Genomic DNA, 15,557 nt, shown 5'->3' on the forward strand with positions numbered 1-15,557 from the left:
AGAACTCCGACAATAACGCCAAGGAAAGTAGGGGGTGTTATCTGTAGTATTTAGAATGTAATGTGAGGAAGTAAAGTGGACGAAAAGATGACTTGCCGCCGGCAGGACCGAACCTGCGACCTTCGAATAACGCTCCGATGCTCTACCACTGAGCTACGGCGGCGGTCATCCTCCCGTCCACTTTGTGGGTATGTATTGATTTAAACCTAGGAGTGTTAGTCAGCGCCAATCGCAGCCAAGGCGGCGAGTGTGGAACACTTTTTTTTTGCCTGTTTCGTCACTTAGCACGTGATCTTTTTGCGAGCTGGCAGCTGACCAATAATCCCTCGCATACTACCTGATGGCATTAAGTCTGCCAGGACGAGACCCTCGCTATGAATGAAGGAAAGGAGATGATTTTAAGGGCTCGTTTATCTTTGTTAGACACAATATTAATGAGAACTAACAGACATAACGCCAAGGAAAGTATAGGGGGTGTTATCTGTAGTATTTAGAATGTAAATGTGAGGAAAGTAAAGTGGACGAAAAGATGACTTGCCGCCGGCAGGGACCGAACCTGCGACCTTCGAATACGCGTCCGATGCTCTACCACTGAGCTACGGCGGCGGTCATCCTCCCGTCCACTTTGTGGGTATGTATTTGATTTAAACCTAGGAGTGTTAGTCACGCCAATCGCAGCCAAGGCGGCGAGTGTGGAACACTTTTTTTTGCCTGTTGGCGTCACTTAGCACGTGATCTTTTGCGAGCTGGCAGCTGACCAATAATCCCTCGCATACTACCTGATGGCATTAAGTCTGCCAGGACGAGACCCTCGCTATAATGAAGGAAAGGAATGATTTTAAGGGCTCGTTTATCTTTGTTAGACACAATATTAATGAGAACTAACAGACAATAACGCCAAGGAAAGTATAGGGGGTGTTATCTGTAGTATTAGAATGTAAATGTGAGGAAAGTAAAGTGGACGAAAAGATGACTTGCCGCCGGCAGGGACCGAACCTGCGACCTTCGAATAACGCGTCCGATGCTCTACCACTGAGCTACGGCGGCGGTCATCCTCCCGTCCACTTTGTGGGTATGTATGTTGATTTAAACCTAGGAGTGTTAGTCAGCGCCAATCGCAGCCAAGGCGCGAGTGTGGAACACTTTTTTTTGCCTGTTGGCGTCACTTAGCACGTGATCTTTTTGCGAGCTGGCAGCTGACCATAATCCCTCATACTACCTGATGGCATTAAGTCTGCCAGGACGAGACCCTCGCTATGAATGAAGGAAAGGAGATGATTTTAAGGCTCGTTTATCTTTGTTAGACACAATTAATGAGAACTAACAGACAATAACGCCAGGAAAGTATAGGGGGTGTTATCTGTAGTATTTAGAATGTAATGTGAGGAAAGTAAAGTGGACGAAAAGATGACTTGCCGCCGGCAGGGACCGAACCTGCGACCTTCGAATAACGCGTCCGATGCTCTACCACTGAGCTACGGCGGCGGTCATCCTCCCGTCCACTTTGTGGGTATGTATGTTGATTTAAACCTAGGAGTGTTAGTCAGCGCCAATCGCAGCCAAGGCGGCGAGTGTGGAACACTTTTTTTTGCCTGTTGCGTCACTTAGCACGTGATCTTTTTGCGAGCTGGCAGCTGACCAATAATCCCTCGCATACTACCTGATGGCATTAAGTCTGCCAGGACGAGACCCTCGCTATGAATGAAGGAAAGGAGATGATTTTAAGGGCTCGTTTATCTTTGTTAGACACAATATTAATGAGAACTAACAGACAATAACGCCAAGGAAAGTATAGGGGGTGTTATCTGTAGTATTTAGAATGTAAATGTGAGGAAAGTAAGTGGACGAAAGATGACTTGCCGCCGGCAGGGACCGAACCTGCGACCTTCGAATAACGCGTCCCGATGCTCTACCACTGAGCTACGGCGGCGGTCATCCTCCCGTCCACTTTGTGGGTATGTATGTTGATTTAAACCTAGGAGTGTTAGTCAGCGCCAATCGCAGCCAAGGCGCGAGTGTGGAACACTTTTTTTGCCTGTTGGCGTCACTTAGCACGTGATCTTTTTGCGAGCTGGCAGCTGACCAATAATCCCTCGCATACTACCTGATGGCATTAAGTCTGCCAGGACGAGACCCTCGCTATGATGAAGGAAAGGAGATGATTTTAAGGGCTCGTTTATCTTTGTTAGACACAATATTAATGAGAACTAACAGACAATAACGCCAAGGAAAGTATAGGGGGTGTTATCTGTAGTATTTAGAATGTAAATGTGAGGAAAGTAAAGTGGACGAAAAGATGACTTGCCGCCGGCAGGGACCGAACCTGCGACCTTCGAATAACGCGTCCGATGCTCTACCACTGAGCTACGCGGCGGTCATCCTCCCGTCCACTTTGTGGGTATATGTTGATTTAAACCTAGGAGTGTTAGTCAGCGCCAATCGCAGCCAAGGCGGCGAGTGTGGAACACTTTTTTTGCCTGTTGGCGTCACTTAGCACGTGATCTTTTTGCGAGCTGGCAGCTGACCACTAATCCCTCGCATACTACCTGATGGCATTAAGTCTGCCAGGACGAGACCCTCGCTATGAATGAAGGAAAGGAGATGATTTTAAGGGCTCGTTTATCTTTGTTAGACACAATATTAATGAGAACTAACAGACAATAACGCCAAGGAAAGTATAGGGTGTTATCTGTAGTATTTAGAATGTAAATGTGAGGAAAGTAAAGTGGACGAAAAGATGACTTGCCGCCGGCAGGGACCGAACCTGCGACCTTCGAATAACGCGTCCGATGCTCTACCACTGAGCTACGGCGGCGGTCATCCTCCCGTCCACTTTGTGGGTATGTATGTTGATTTAAACCTAGGAGTGTTAGTCAGCGCCAATCGCAGCCAAGGCGGCGAGTGTGGAACACTTTTTTTTGCCTGTTGGCGTCACTTAGCACGTGATCTTTTTGCGAGCTGGCAGCTGACCAATAATCCCTCGCATACTACCTGATGGCATTAAGTCTGCCAGGACGAGACCCTCGCTATGAATGAAGGAAGGAGATGATTTTAAGGGCTCGTTTATCTTTGTTAGACACAATATTAATGAGAACTAACAGACAATAACGCCAAGGAAAGTATAGGGGGTTATCTGTAGTATTTAGAATGTAAATGTGAGGAAGTAAAGTGGACGAAAAGATGACTTGCCGCCGGCAGGGACCGAACCTGCGACCTTCGAATAACGCGTCCGATGCTCTACCACTGAGCTACGGCGGCGGTCATCCTCCCGTCCACTTTGTGGGTATGTATGTTGATTTAAACCTAGGAGTGTTAGTCAGCGCCAATCGCAGCCAAGGCGGCGAGTGTGGAACACTTTTTTTGCCTGTTGGCGTCACTTAGCACGTGATCTTTTTGCGAGCTGGCAGCTGACCAATAATCCCTCGCATACTACCTGATGGCATTAAGTCTGCCAGGACGAGACCCTCGCTATGAATGAAGGAAAGATGATTTTAAGGGCTCGTTTATCTTTGTTAGACACATATTAATGAGAACTAACAGACAATAACGCCAAGGAAAGTATAGGGGGTGTTATCTGTAGTATTTAGAATGTAAATGTGAGGAAAGTAAAGTGGACGAAAAGATGACTTGCCGCCGGCAGGGACCGAACCTGCGACCTTCGAATAACGCGTCCGATGCTCTACCACTGAGCTACGGCGGCGGTCATCCTCCCGTCCACTTTGTGGGTATGTATGTTGATTTAAACCTAGGAGTGTTAGTCAGCGCCAATCGCAGCCAAGGCGGCGAGTGTGGAACACTTTTTTTTTGCCTGTTGGCGTCACTTAGCACGTGATCTTTTTGCGAGCTGGCAGCTGACCAATCCCTCGCATACTACCTGATGGCATTAAGTCTGCCAGGACGAGACCCTCGCTATGAATGAAGGAAAGGAGATGATTTTAAGGGCTCGTTTATCTTTGTTAGACACAATATTAATGAGAACTAACAGACAATAACGCCAAGGAAAGTATAGGGGGTGTTATCTGTAGTATTTAGAATGTAAATGTGAGGAAAGTAAAGTGGACGAAAAGATGACTTGCCGCCGGCAGGACCGAACCTGCGACCTTCGAATAACGCGTCCGATGCTCTACCACTGAGCTACGGCGGCGGTCATCCTCCCGTCCACTTTGTGGGTATGTATGTTGATTTAAACCTAGGAGTGTTAGTCAGCGCCAATCGCAGCCAAGGCGGCGAGTGTGGAACACTTTTTTTTGCCTGTTGGCGTCACTTAGCACGTGATCTTTTTGCGAGCTGGCAGCTGACCAATAATCCCTCGCATACTACCTGATGGCATTAAGTCTGCCAGGACGAGACCCTCGCTATGAATGAGGAAGGAGATGATTTTAAGGGCTCGTTTATCTTTGTTAGACACAATATTAATGAGAACTAACAGACAATAACGCCAAGGAAAGTATAGGGGGTGTTATCTGTAGTATTTAGAATGTAAATGTGAGGAAAGTAAAGTGGACGAAAAGATGACTTGCCGCCGGCAGGGACCGAACCTGCGACCTTCGAATAACGCGTCCGATGCTCTACCACTGAGCTACGGCGGCGGTCATCCTCCCGTCCACTTTGTGGGTATGTATGTTGATTTAAACCTAGGTGTTAGTCAGCGCCAATCGCAGCCAAGGCGGCGAGTGTGGAACACTTTTTTTTGCCTGTTGGCGTCACTTAGCACGTGATCTTTTTGCGAGCTGGCAGCTGACCAATAATCCCTCGCATACTACCTGATGGCATTAAGTCTGCCAGGACGAGACCCTCGCTATGAATGAAGGAAAGGAGATGATTTTAAGGGCTCGTTTATCTTTGTTAGACACAATATTAATGAGAACTAACAGACAATAACGCCAAGGAAAGTATAGGGGGTGTTATCTGTAGTATTTAGAATGTAAATGTGAGGAAAGTAAAGTGGACGAAAAGATGACTTGCCGCCGGCAGGGACCGAACCTGCGACCTTCGAATAACGCGTCCGATGCTCTACCACTGAGCTACGGCGGCGGTCATCCTCCCGTCCACTTTGTGGGTATGTATGTTGATTTAAACCTAGGAGTGTTAGTCAGCGCCAATCGCAGCCAAGGCGGCGAGTGTGGAACACTTTTTTTTGCCTGTTGGCGTCACTTAGCACGTGATCTTTTTGCGAGCTGGCAGCTGACCAATAATCCCTCGCATACTACCTGATGGCATTAAGTCTGCCAGGACGAGACCCTCGCTATGAATGAAGGAAAGGAGATGATTTTAAGGGCTCGTTTCTTTGTTAGACACAATATTAATGAGAACTAACAGACAATAACGCCAAGGAAAGTATAGGGGGTGTTATCTGTAGTATTTAGAATGTAATGTGAGGAAAGTAAAGTGGACGAAAAGATGACTTGCCGCCGGCAGGGACCGAACCTGCGACCTTCGAATAACGCGTCCGATGCCTACCACTGAGCTACGGCGGCGGTCATCCTCCCGTCCACTTTGTGGGTATGTATGTTGATTTAAACCTAGGAGTGTTAGTCAGCGCCAATCGCAGCCAAGGCGGCGAGTGTGGAACACTTTTTTTGCCTGTTGGCGTCACTTAGCACGTGATCTTTTGCGAGCTGGCAGCTGACCAATAATCCCTCGCATACTACCTGATGGCATTAAGTCTGCCAGGACGAGACCCTCGCTATGATGAAGGAAAGGAGATGATTTTAAGGGCTCGTTTATCTTTGTTAGACACATATTAATGGAACTAACAGACAATAACGCCAAGGAAAGTATAGGGGGTGTTATCTGTAGTATTTAGAATGTAAATGTGAGGAAAGTAAAGTGGACGAAAAGATGACTTGCCGCCGGCAGGGACCGAACCTGCGACCTTCGAATAACGCGTCCGATGCTCTACCACTGAGCTACGGCGGCGGTCATCCTCCCGTCCACTTTGTGGGTATGTATGTTGATTTAAACCTAGAGTGTTAGTCAGCGCCAATCGCAGCCAAGGCGGCGAGTGTGGAACACTTTTTTTTGCCTGTTGGCGTCACTTAGCACGTGATCTTTTGCGAGCTGGCAGCTGACCAATAATCCCTCGCATACTACCTGATGGCATTAAGTCTGCCAGGACGAACCCTCGCTATGAATGAAGGAAAGGAGATGATTTTAAGGGCTCGTTTATCTTTGTTAGACACAATATTAATGAGAACTAACAGACAATAACGCCAAGGAAAGTATAGGGGGTTATCTGTAGTATTTAGAATGTAAATGTGAGGAAAGTAAAGTGGACGAAAAGATGACTTGCCGCCGGCAGGGACCGAACCTGCGACCTTCGAATAACGCGTCCGATGCTCTACCACTGAGCTACGCGGCGGTCATCCTCCCGTCCACTTTGTGGGTATGTATGTTGATTTAAACCTAGGAGTGTTAGTCAGCGCCAATCGCAGCCAAGGCGGCGAGTGTGGAACACTTTTTTTTGCCTGTTGGCGTCACTTAGCACGTGATCTTTTTGCGAGCTGGCAGCTGACCAATAATCCCTCGCATACTACGATGGCATTAAGTCTGCCAGGACGAGACCCTCGCTATGAATGAAGGAAAGGAGATGATTTTAAGGGCTCGTTTATCTTTGTTAGACACAATATTAATGAGAACTAACAGACAATAACGCCAAGGAAAGTATAGGGGGTGTTATCTGTAGTATTTAGAATGTAAATGTGAGGAAAGTAAAGTGGACGAAAAGATGACTTGCCGCCGGCAGGGACCGAACCTGCGACCTTCGAATAACGCGTCCGATGCTCTACCACTGAGCTACGGCGGCGGTCATCCTCCCGTCCACTTTGTGGGTATGTATGTTGATTTAAACCTAGGAGTGTTAGTCAGCGCCAATCGCAGCCAAGGCGGCGAGTGTGGAACACTTTTTTTTGCCTGTTGGCGTCACTTAGCACGTGATCTTTTTGCGAGCTGGCAGCTGACCAATAATCCCTCGCATACTACCTGATGGCATTAAGTCTGCCAGGACGAGACCCTCGCTATGAATGAAGGAAAGGATGATTTTAAGGGCTCGTTTATCTTTGTTAGACACAATATTATGAGAACTAACAGACAATAACGCCAAGGAAAGTATAGGGGGTGTTATCTGTAGTATTTAGAATGTAAATGTGAGGAAAGTAAAGTGGACGAAAAGATGACTTGCCGCCGGCAGGGACCGAACCTGCGACCTTCGAATAACGCGTCCGATGCTCTACCACTGAGCTACGGCGGCGGTCATCCTCCCGTCCACTTTGTGGGTATGTATGTTGATTTAAACCTAGGAGTGTTAGTCAGCGCCAATCGCAGCCAAGGCGGCGAGTGTGGACACTTTTTTTTGCCTGTTGGCGTCACTTAGCACGTGATCTTTTTGCGAGCTGGCAGCTGACCAATAATCCCTCGCATACTACCTGATGGCATTAAGTCTGCCAGGACGAGACCCTCGCTATGAATGAAGGAAAGGAGATGATTTTAAGGGCTCGTTTATCTTTGTTAGACACAATATTAATGAGAACTAACAGACAATAACGCCAAGGAAAGTATAGGGGGTGTTATCTGTAGTATTTAAATGTAAATGTGAGGAAAGTAAAGTGGACGAAAAGATGACTTGCCGCCGGCAGGGACCGAACCTGCGACCTTCGAATAACGCGTCCGATGCTCTACCACTGAGCTACGGCGGCGGTCATCCTCCCGTCCACTTTGTGGGTATGTATGTTGATTTAAACCTAGGAGTGTTAGTCAGCGCCAATCGCAGCCAAGGCGGCGAGTGTGGAACACTTTTTTTTGCCTGTTGGCGTCACTTAGCACGTGATCTTTTTGCGAGCTGGCAGCTGACCAATAATCCCTCGCATACTACCTGATGGCATTAAGTCTGCCAGGACGAGACCCTCGCTATGAATGAAGGAAAGGAGACGATTTTAAGGGCTCGTTTATCTTTGTTAGACACAATATTAATGAGAACTAACAGACAATAACGCCAAGGAAAGTATAGGGGGTGTTATCTGTAGTATTTAGAATGTAAATGTGAGGAAAGTAAAGTGGACGAAAAGATGACTTGCCGCCGGCAGGGACCGAACCTGCGACCTTGGCGCTGACTAACACTCCTAGGTTTAAATCAACATACATACCCACAAAGTGGACGGGAGGATGACCGCCGCCGTAGCTCAGTGGTAGAGCATCGGACGCGTTATTCGAAGGTCGCAGGTTCGGTCCCTGCCGGCGGCAAGTCATCTTTTCGTCCACTTTACTTTCCTCACATTTACATTCTAAATACTACAGATAACACCCCCTATACTTTCCTTGGCGTTATTGTCTGTTAGTTCTCATTAATATTGTGTCTAACAAAGATAAACGAGCCCTTAAATCATCTCCTTTCCTTCATTCATAGCGAGGGTCTCGTCCTGGCAGACTTAATGCCATCAGGTAGTATGCGAGGGATTATTGGTCAGCTGCCAGCTCGCAAAAAGATCACGTGCTAAGTGACGCCAACAGGCAAAAAAAAGTGTTCCACACTCGCCGCCTTGGCTGCGATTGGCGCTGACTAACACTCCTAGGTTTAAATCAACATACATACCCACAAAGTGGACGGGAGGATGACCGCCGCCGTAGCTCAGTGGTAGAGCATCGGACGCGTTATTCGAAGGTCGCAGGTTCGGTCCCTGCCGGCGGCAAGTCATCTTTTCGTCCACTTTACTTTCCTCACATTTACATTCTAAATACTACAGATAACACCCCCTATACTTTCCTTGGCGTTATTGTCTGTTAGTTCTCATTAATATTGTGTCTAACAAAGATAAACGAGCCCTTAAAATCATCTCCTTTCCTTCATTCATAGCGAGGGTCTCGTCCTGGCAGACTTAATGCCATCAGGTAGTATGCGAGGGATTATTGGTCAGCTGCCAGCTCGCAAAAAGATCACGTGCTAAGTGACGCCAACAGGCAAAAAAAAGTGTTCCACACTCGCCGCCTTGGCTGCGATTGGCGCTGACTAACACTCCTAGGTTTAAATCAACATACATACCCACAAAGTGGACGGGAGGACCGCCGCCGTAGCTCAGTGGTAGAGCATCGGACGCGTTATTCGAAGGTCGCAGGTTCGGTCCCTGCCGGCGGCAAGTCATCTTTTCGTCCACTTTACTTTCCTCACATTTACATTCTAAATACTACAGATAACACCCCCTATACTTTCCTTGGCGTTATTGTCTGTTAGTTCTCATTAATATTGTGTCTAACAAAGATAAACGAGCCCTTAAAATCATCTCCTTTCCTTCATTCATAGCGAGGGTCTCGTCCTGGCAGACTTAATGCCATCAGGTAGTATGCGAGGGATTATTGGTCAGCTGCCAGCTCGCAAAAAGATCACGTGCTAAGTGACGCCAACAGGCAAAAAAAAGTGTTCCACACTCGCCGCCTTGGCTGCGATTGGCGCTGACTAACACTCCTAGGTTTAAATCAACATACATACCCACAAAGTGGACGGGAGGATGACCGCCGCCGTAGCTCAGTGGTAGAGCATCGGACGCGTTATTCGAAGGTCGCAGGTTCGGTCCCTGCCGGCGGCAAGTCATCTTTTCGTCCACTTTACTTTCCTCACATTTACATTCTAAATACTACAGATAACACCCCCTATACTTTCCTTGGCGTTATTGTCTGTTAGTTCTCATTATATTGTGTCTAACAAAGATAAACGAGCCCTTAAAATCATCTCCTTTCCTTCATTCATAGCGAGGGTCTCGTCCTGGCAGACTTAATGCCATCAGGTAGTATGCGAGGGATTATTGGTCAGCTGCCAGCTCGCAAAAAGATCACGTGCTAAGTGACGCCAACAGGCAAAAAAAAGTGTTCCACACTCGCCGCCTTGGCTGCGATTGGCGCTGACTAACACTCCTAGGTTTAAATCATACATACCCACAAAGTGGACGGGAGGATGACCGCCGCCGTAGCTCAGTGGTAGAGCATCGGACGCGTTATTCGAAGGTCGCAGGTTCGGTCCCTGCCGGCGGCAAGTCATCTTTTCGTCCACTTTACTTTCCTCACATTTACATTCTAAATACTACAGATAACACCCCATACTTTCCTTGGCGTTATTGTCTGTTAGTTCTCATTAATATTGTGTCTAACAAAGATAAACGAGCCCTTAAAATCATCTCCTTTCCTTCATTCATAGCGAGGGTCTCGTCCTGGCAGACTTAATGCCATCAGGTAGTATGCGAGGGATTATTGGTCAGCTGCCAGCTCGCAAAAAGATCACGCTTAGGTGACGCCACAGGCACAAAAAAAGGTTCCACCACTCGCCGCCTTGGCTGCGATTGGCGCTGACTAACACTCTAGGTTTAAATCAACATAATACCCACAAGTGGACGGGAGGATGACCGCGCCGTAGCTCAGGGTGCAGAGCATCGGACGCGTTATTCGAAGGTCGCAGGTTCGGTCCCTGCCGGCGGCAAGTCATCTTTTCGTCCACTTACTTTCCTCACATTTACATTCTAATACTACAGAAACACCCCTATCACTTCCTTGGCGTTATTGTCTGTTAGTTTCTCATTAACAACGCACTCTATGTTGTTACTGGATGCATGGGTAAGGCCGCTTCTCGGGCTTTAGGTAAGCGGCCCTCGCGCTGTGACTGCGATTAGTTGGGATACCTTAATTTACTAGCACCATTCGAGTTATCGTGGGTACGCAACACTCCAAAAACAAATGTCTATTTTGGGCTTCTTTCTTTCCCGCAACAAAAATTGACATCTATCTCGCGTGTCCTTCCTTGCATTATCGCCGTTCCATATCCGGTACTCCGAGTCACGGCCGCTAAATGAAAAATTAAGCATATCCACGGGTGAGATGAAGAGCTTGGGCGAAGCTCCTGAAGCAATAATGTGTCCACCGTGAAAATGTCAGTGGTATCGCCCAGCAGTAATCAAAGCGATACGCCGCTTTGATTATTTTACAGCTAAAGCTGTTATGAGATCATTTCACCGGCCGTTTTTGGCGCCGTAGTTGTCCGCCGCCGCCGCCGCCGCCGCCGCCGCGCCGCCGGTGTCCGTAACAGTATCGCTCGAAACAAGAAAAAAAACGAAAGAAGAAAAAAATTCCAGGATGGAACGAGGTTCGAACCTGGGCCCTCTGCGTGGGAGCCCAGTATTCAACCTCTGAGCCATGCCGGTGCTTGGAACTGTTTTGAAAAAAGGTCCTATGCGGCATGTCGGGAAGGAATCACATTAGCATCGCAATATAGCGTGGTAGAAGAGTAAAATAAGCACCAAGCGTCGCACACCGCGAATTCTGTAACCAGGCGTCACACAATGCGAATTGCGCAACGAGTAGGTAGTTGAATGCTTCCAACCCATTACAAGGGGCTCTGCCATAATTCTTCATCGTCATCAGGCACAGCATCAACAAACTGCGCATGCCTTACATGCGTTTAGCAGGTACCACGGCTCTCCGTAGAATGACGAAAAATGGCACAGTGCATGTTGCCCTACTTCTCAAAAATTACAATGATTTATAGCGTAGTGGGATCCTCCAAAGTGCACTTGTATTGGTTGCCAAGGAAGCCCATAAGCGCATGATCCATTTTCTCGGGGTCTCAGTAAAATTACAATGATTTATAGCGTAGTGGGTTCCTCGCAAGTGCACTTGCATTGGTTACCAGGAAGCCATAAGCGCATGATCATTTCCTTGGGGTCTCAGTAAAATTACAATGATTTATAGCGTAGTGGGTTCCTCGCAAGTGCACTTGTATTGGTTGCCAAGGACGCCCATAAGCGCATGATCAATTTCCTCGGGGTCTTAGTAAAGTTTTTCGCCCCCCCCCCCTCCGTCTCTCTCCCACGTCAAGGTATGTTATACAGCATGACGGGAGAGGGAAATAGCGACCGGGCGTCACCCAATGCAAATTACATAACTGGTGGGCCGTTTAAAGCTTCCAACCCATTACAAAGGGCTGAGCCATAATTCTTCATCGTCATCAGTCGTCGCGTCAACAAAGTGCACATAATGACTTACAGACGTGTAGCTGGTGCCTCGATTCTCCGCAGAATGACGAATAATGGCTTAGTAGGTGCATCCCAACTTCACAGAAAGTGTGATTTATGGCGTAGTGGGTACCTTTCTAGTGTACTTGTATTGTAGCCCCAAGAGAGCTTACAGCGGGCTCTAGAAACGCCGCTCTTCCAGCTTTCGCTGTGACTGTGCTGCGGTTTCAGCGCAGGCCTGGCGTTTTTTTCTTTTTTCCGTTTTTCCTTCTTTCTTTATTTTTTCTATGTTTTAATTTATATATTTTTGTTTATTTTTATTTATTTCATTTTTATTTTATTTTATTTTTTATTTTTTATTATTTGTCATTTTTTATTTTTACATTTTATTATTTTATTTTTTATTTATTTATTTTTATTTTATTTATTTTTTTCTATCTCTATGGGACAGCGCCATCTAGTATATCGTCACCCAACTGCAGTTTGCATGCATCTCTATGGGACAGCGCCATCTATTGTACTGTTCGGGAGATACTGCCGCGGTTACGCCTGACATGGGACAAGGTTAGACTAAGAGGAGCTACGCTCCTAAAAAGAGGTGCGGCCTGCCGAACGCTCTTTTTTGCGCCGGTGACAGCGCTAGTTCTTGCTCCGCCGCCGCAGCGCTGCACAACGGTAAAGAAAACCCGCTCGCACAGGCGGCCAGCCGGCTACGTGCATTCGTTTTAGTGGTCATTACAGTCGCCTCACGTTGACCTGTGATTGCATTTCGGCTATTTATGTGCAAGACACGCCAGATGACGTATCAGCATGGTTTCCTTTGCGGTTATTACTGCTATACGCGTGAAGGGCATGCTCCCATGAAGACACACCTATAAGCGTGCTGTACAGCGCCGCTGCCAAAGGATAGATGGATGAACGTAAAACTTGATTGAACAATCGTTCTTTTTTTTTCTTCTACTGGGAACAAAAGTGGTCCACTGCTGTTCGTTGATGTCCTCAGTCGTTTGAATGCTCTAACTTTTGTTATCTGCGTGGACGACTTCCTCATTGCGGGGGCTTTTTTAGAGATGCGTGTGATTGCTTTCTGCTGTTCAAAATAAACTAGCGTGACATGGAATATCTCCCACGTGTACACTTGCTAAATCTGGTGTATATCTGCTTCGCATTGCACTAATAAGTGCCATTTTTAAATGACACTCGATTCAAACATGAGTTGTTACCATAGAACTGCATTACTGAAACACAGTAAATGCAAACGTCTTGAGAAGACACGCAAGTTGGGCGAGTTGGTGAGGTTCCATGGTAAAAATGTAAAACAGCGCTTACTTAAACATAAGACGAAGGAAGAAGAGACACACATCAGAGACACATCAGCGCCGTGTGTGTCTCTTCTTCCTTCGTCTTGTGTTTAAGTAAGCGATGTTTTACATTTTTACCATGCAAACGTCTTGCCTACATATTGTAGCAAAATGGCAAGTTGGGCGAGTTGGCGCGTACTCACGTCCTGAAGACACAGCGCAGATGAAAAATGAAAACAAGAAATGGCGGAAAGACACAGCGCTGCACATCGGACTGGAGGTTCATTGGGTTTTAACTCTCGCGTTTTAACGCGGTCTTCCATGGCAGGTCTGTGTAGGCGGCCGTCCAGTCCAGATAATCCTTCCGCGTTCGACGTCATTCCACTCACCACGCTTTCTGTTTCAGCAGCTTCTGCACGCAAGGGATTGACAACTTCTTTTCTTGAGCTTTGGCACTCGTCTAGTTAAGATAGGTTGCTGTTCGATACGGAAGGAGTAGGCAAAACACTAACAAGTGGTCTACCTTTGAATGAGGACGCGGCTAGCTTGTAAGCTGGAAAAGATGAAAATATGGTCGACACGGCTGTCGGTCGCCGCACCTTGCGCTCTACCTTGAAGTCATACTGCTTGAAGTGAACGAAGTGAATGTGCGACTTTTTCGAAGTGACCGATCTCCACCACGGCGACAGGTATTGAACATCGCAGTTATGGTGAAATGTCCAATCACATTAGGCACTCACTGATAGAGCCAACGCAACAAAAGAAAAATTACAGCATATACACGGGGTGGATGATGATGAGTGGGGCGAAGCTCCGGAGGGCATCATCGGTAAACCGTGAATACGAGTAATTCGCCCCACTAAAGTAAACATGTGAGAAATGTTAAACATCAAACTTTTATTGTTGGTTTCCGTGGTCCCTTCATTATCACCGCTTTGTGATCGGTGAAATGTTTTCATAACATCACATCTTTTCATCATATTTCATCATACTACAAGTATAGTTTTATAACATCTCGCATCTCGCATCGGCTGCTCAACAGTCACCTGTGAAGCGCCGGCGGTGGCCATTTCTCCTGATGTAGGGCTTGGCTGGAGAAGTTCCAGAGGGACGGCCTCGGGACTAAGGCCTCGCAGTCGGCGACTGTAGCGGTGGACAGGAGTATCCACTGCAGGAACGGGTTGCGGGATCGGACTGGCAGAACCGCTTCGTGAAGGGGTGGTGAGCATCGGGCGTTGAAGTCCGAAGAACCGAAGACCCGAGCGTCGTATTCCTCAGAGAAATCGTGGTTGCTGCTCGAGCTTCCCACTTCGTCGTCCTAGGTTATCTAGCCGGCCTTGAGCCGTGTTTTCACCATATACAAGTACCGCCATCTTGCGGACACTCCACGAACTAAACGAGAGGTGGCTACTACATACATCGGGGACGCACGACCCACGGCTTAAGGAGCTTCGCCCCTAAAAAACCCGCACCTTTTCTACCTCGTAAGCAAGCGTACGGCTGCTCACTTCCAGCAAGAGCGTTTGCTTGCGCTCGCCCGAGCCAACGCTCCGAGCGTTCGCTTACTAGCGGCCGCGGTTTACTAGGGAGCCTACATGACCGGCCCATGTAGGCTCCCTACGGTTTACCGATGTGCAGCGCCCCCGCGGTAGCGTCTCAAAACTCTGCATGTCACGCGTTCCCCCATTGAAAACGCACCCATTCGGCAGGCCGCACCTCTTTTTTATTTAGCGGCCGTGTCCTAGTTCACGAACAGCGTGCTTACTATCAACGTGACATAGAATTATTAATAGGGAAATGAGCGCCCAGCTTTCAGAAACACTTTATTTTGTCCAATCCGCGGGGGAAGAGCCAATTGCTGTCAAGGCATTTTATCTTGGTCGCTATCGAAAGTGCACCGTGTGGTACGGGCTGTACCGGCACACACAGTAACTAGTTCACTGTATCTGCCAAAAAACCACTGGACGTGCAACAACGGCTAATGTATTTTTTTTTCTTTTTTCGTAGTTGCCGTGGCCGTGCCCACTCAAGCGTGAGCTTCGCATCCATGCCTGTCGTCTGCTTTTTTCGTACCATATGTTTGGGAATCGGTAGAATTTCACTGGTGTAGCCGACCCCTTCGTGTTTGCATGGCCATTGTGACAGTTGCCGACCCCCCTTTCTGTCGGGGTGACATCGCGGGACGAGGGGCGTTTCACGTGCAGCGCGCGCTTCGCAAATGCGTGGGAGCCAAAGGGAGCGGAGGGGTCGTAACACGCTACTAGTGTAC

At 47.7% G+C, this 15,557-nt stretch overlaps 1 non-coding gene across 1 annotated transcript; it reads right to left on the minus strand.

Annotated features, from left to right (window-relative positions):
* Positions 1 to 535: 535 nt before the first annotated feature.
* Trnar-gcg (transfer RNA arginine (anticodon GCG)) lies at positions 536 to 606 on the minus strand. The gene has a single exon. It is a non-coding gene; the product is annotated as a tRNA-Arg (tRNA).
* Positions 607 to 15,557: the final 14,951 nt, after the last annotated feature.

Source organism: Rhipicephalus sanguineus, unplaced genomic scaffold (assembly GCF_013339695.2).
Source record: "Rhipicephalus sanguineus isolate Rsan-2018 unplaced genomic scaffold, BIME_Rsan_1.4 Seq823, whole genome shotgun sequence".
Classification (NCBI taxonomy): domain Eukaryota; kingdom Metazoa; phylum Arthropoda; class Arachnida; order Ixodida; family Ixodidae; genus Rhipicephalus; species Rhipicephalus sanguineus.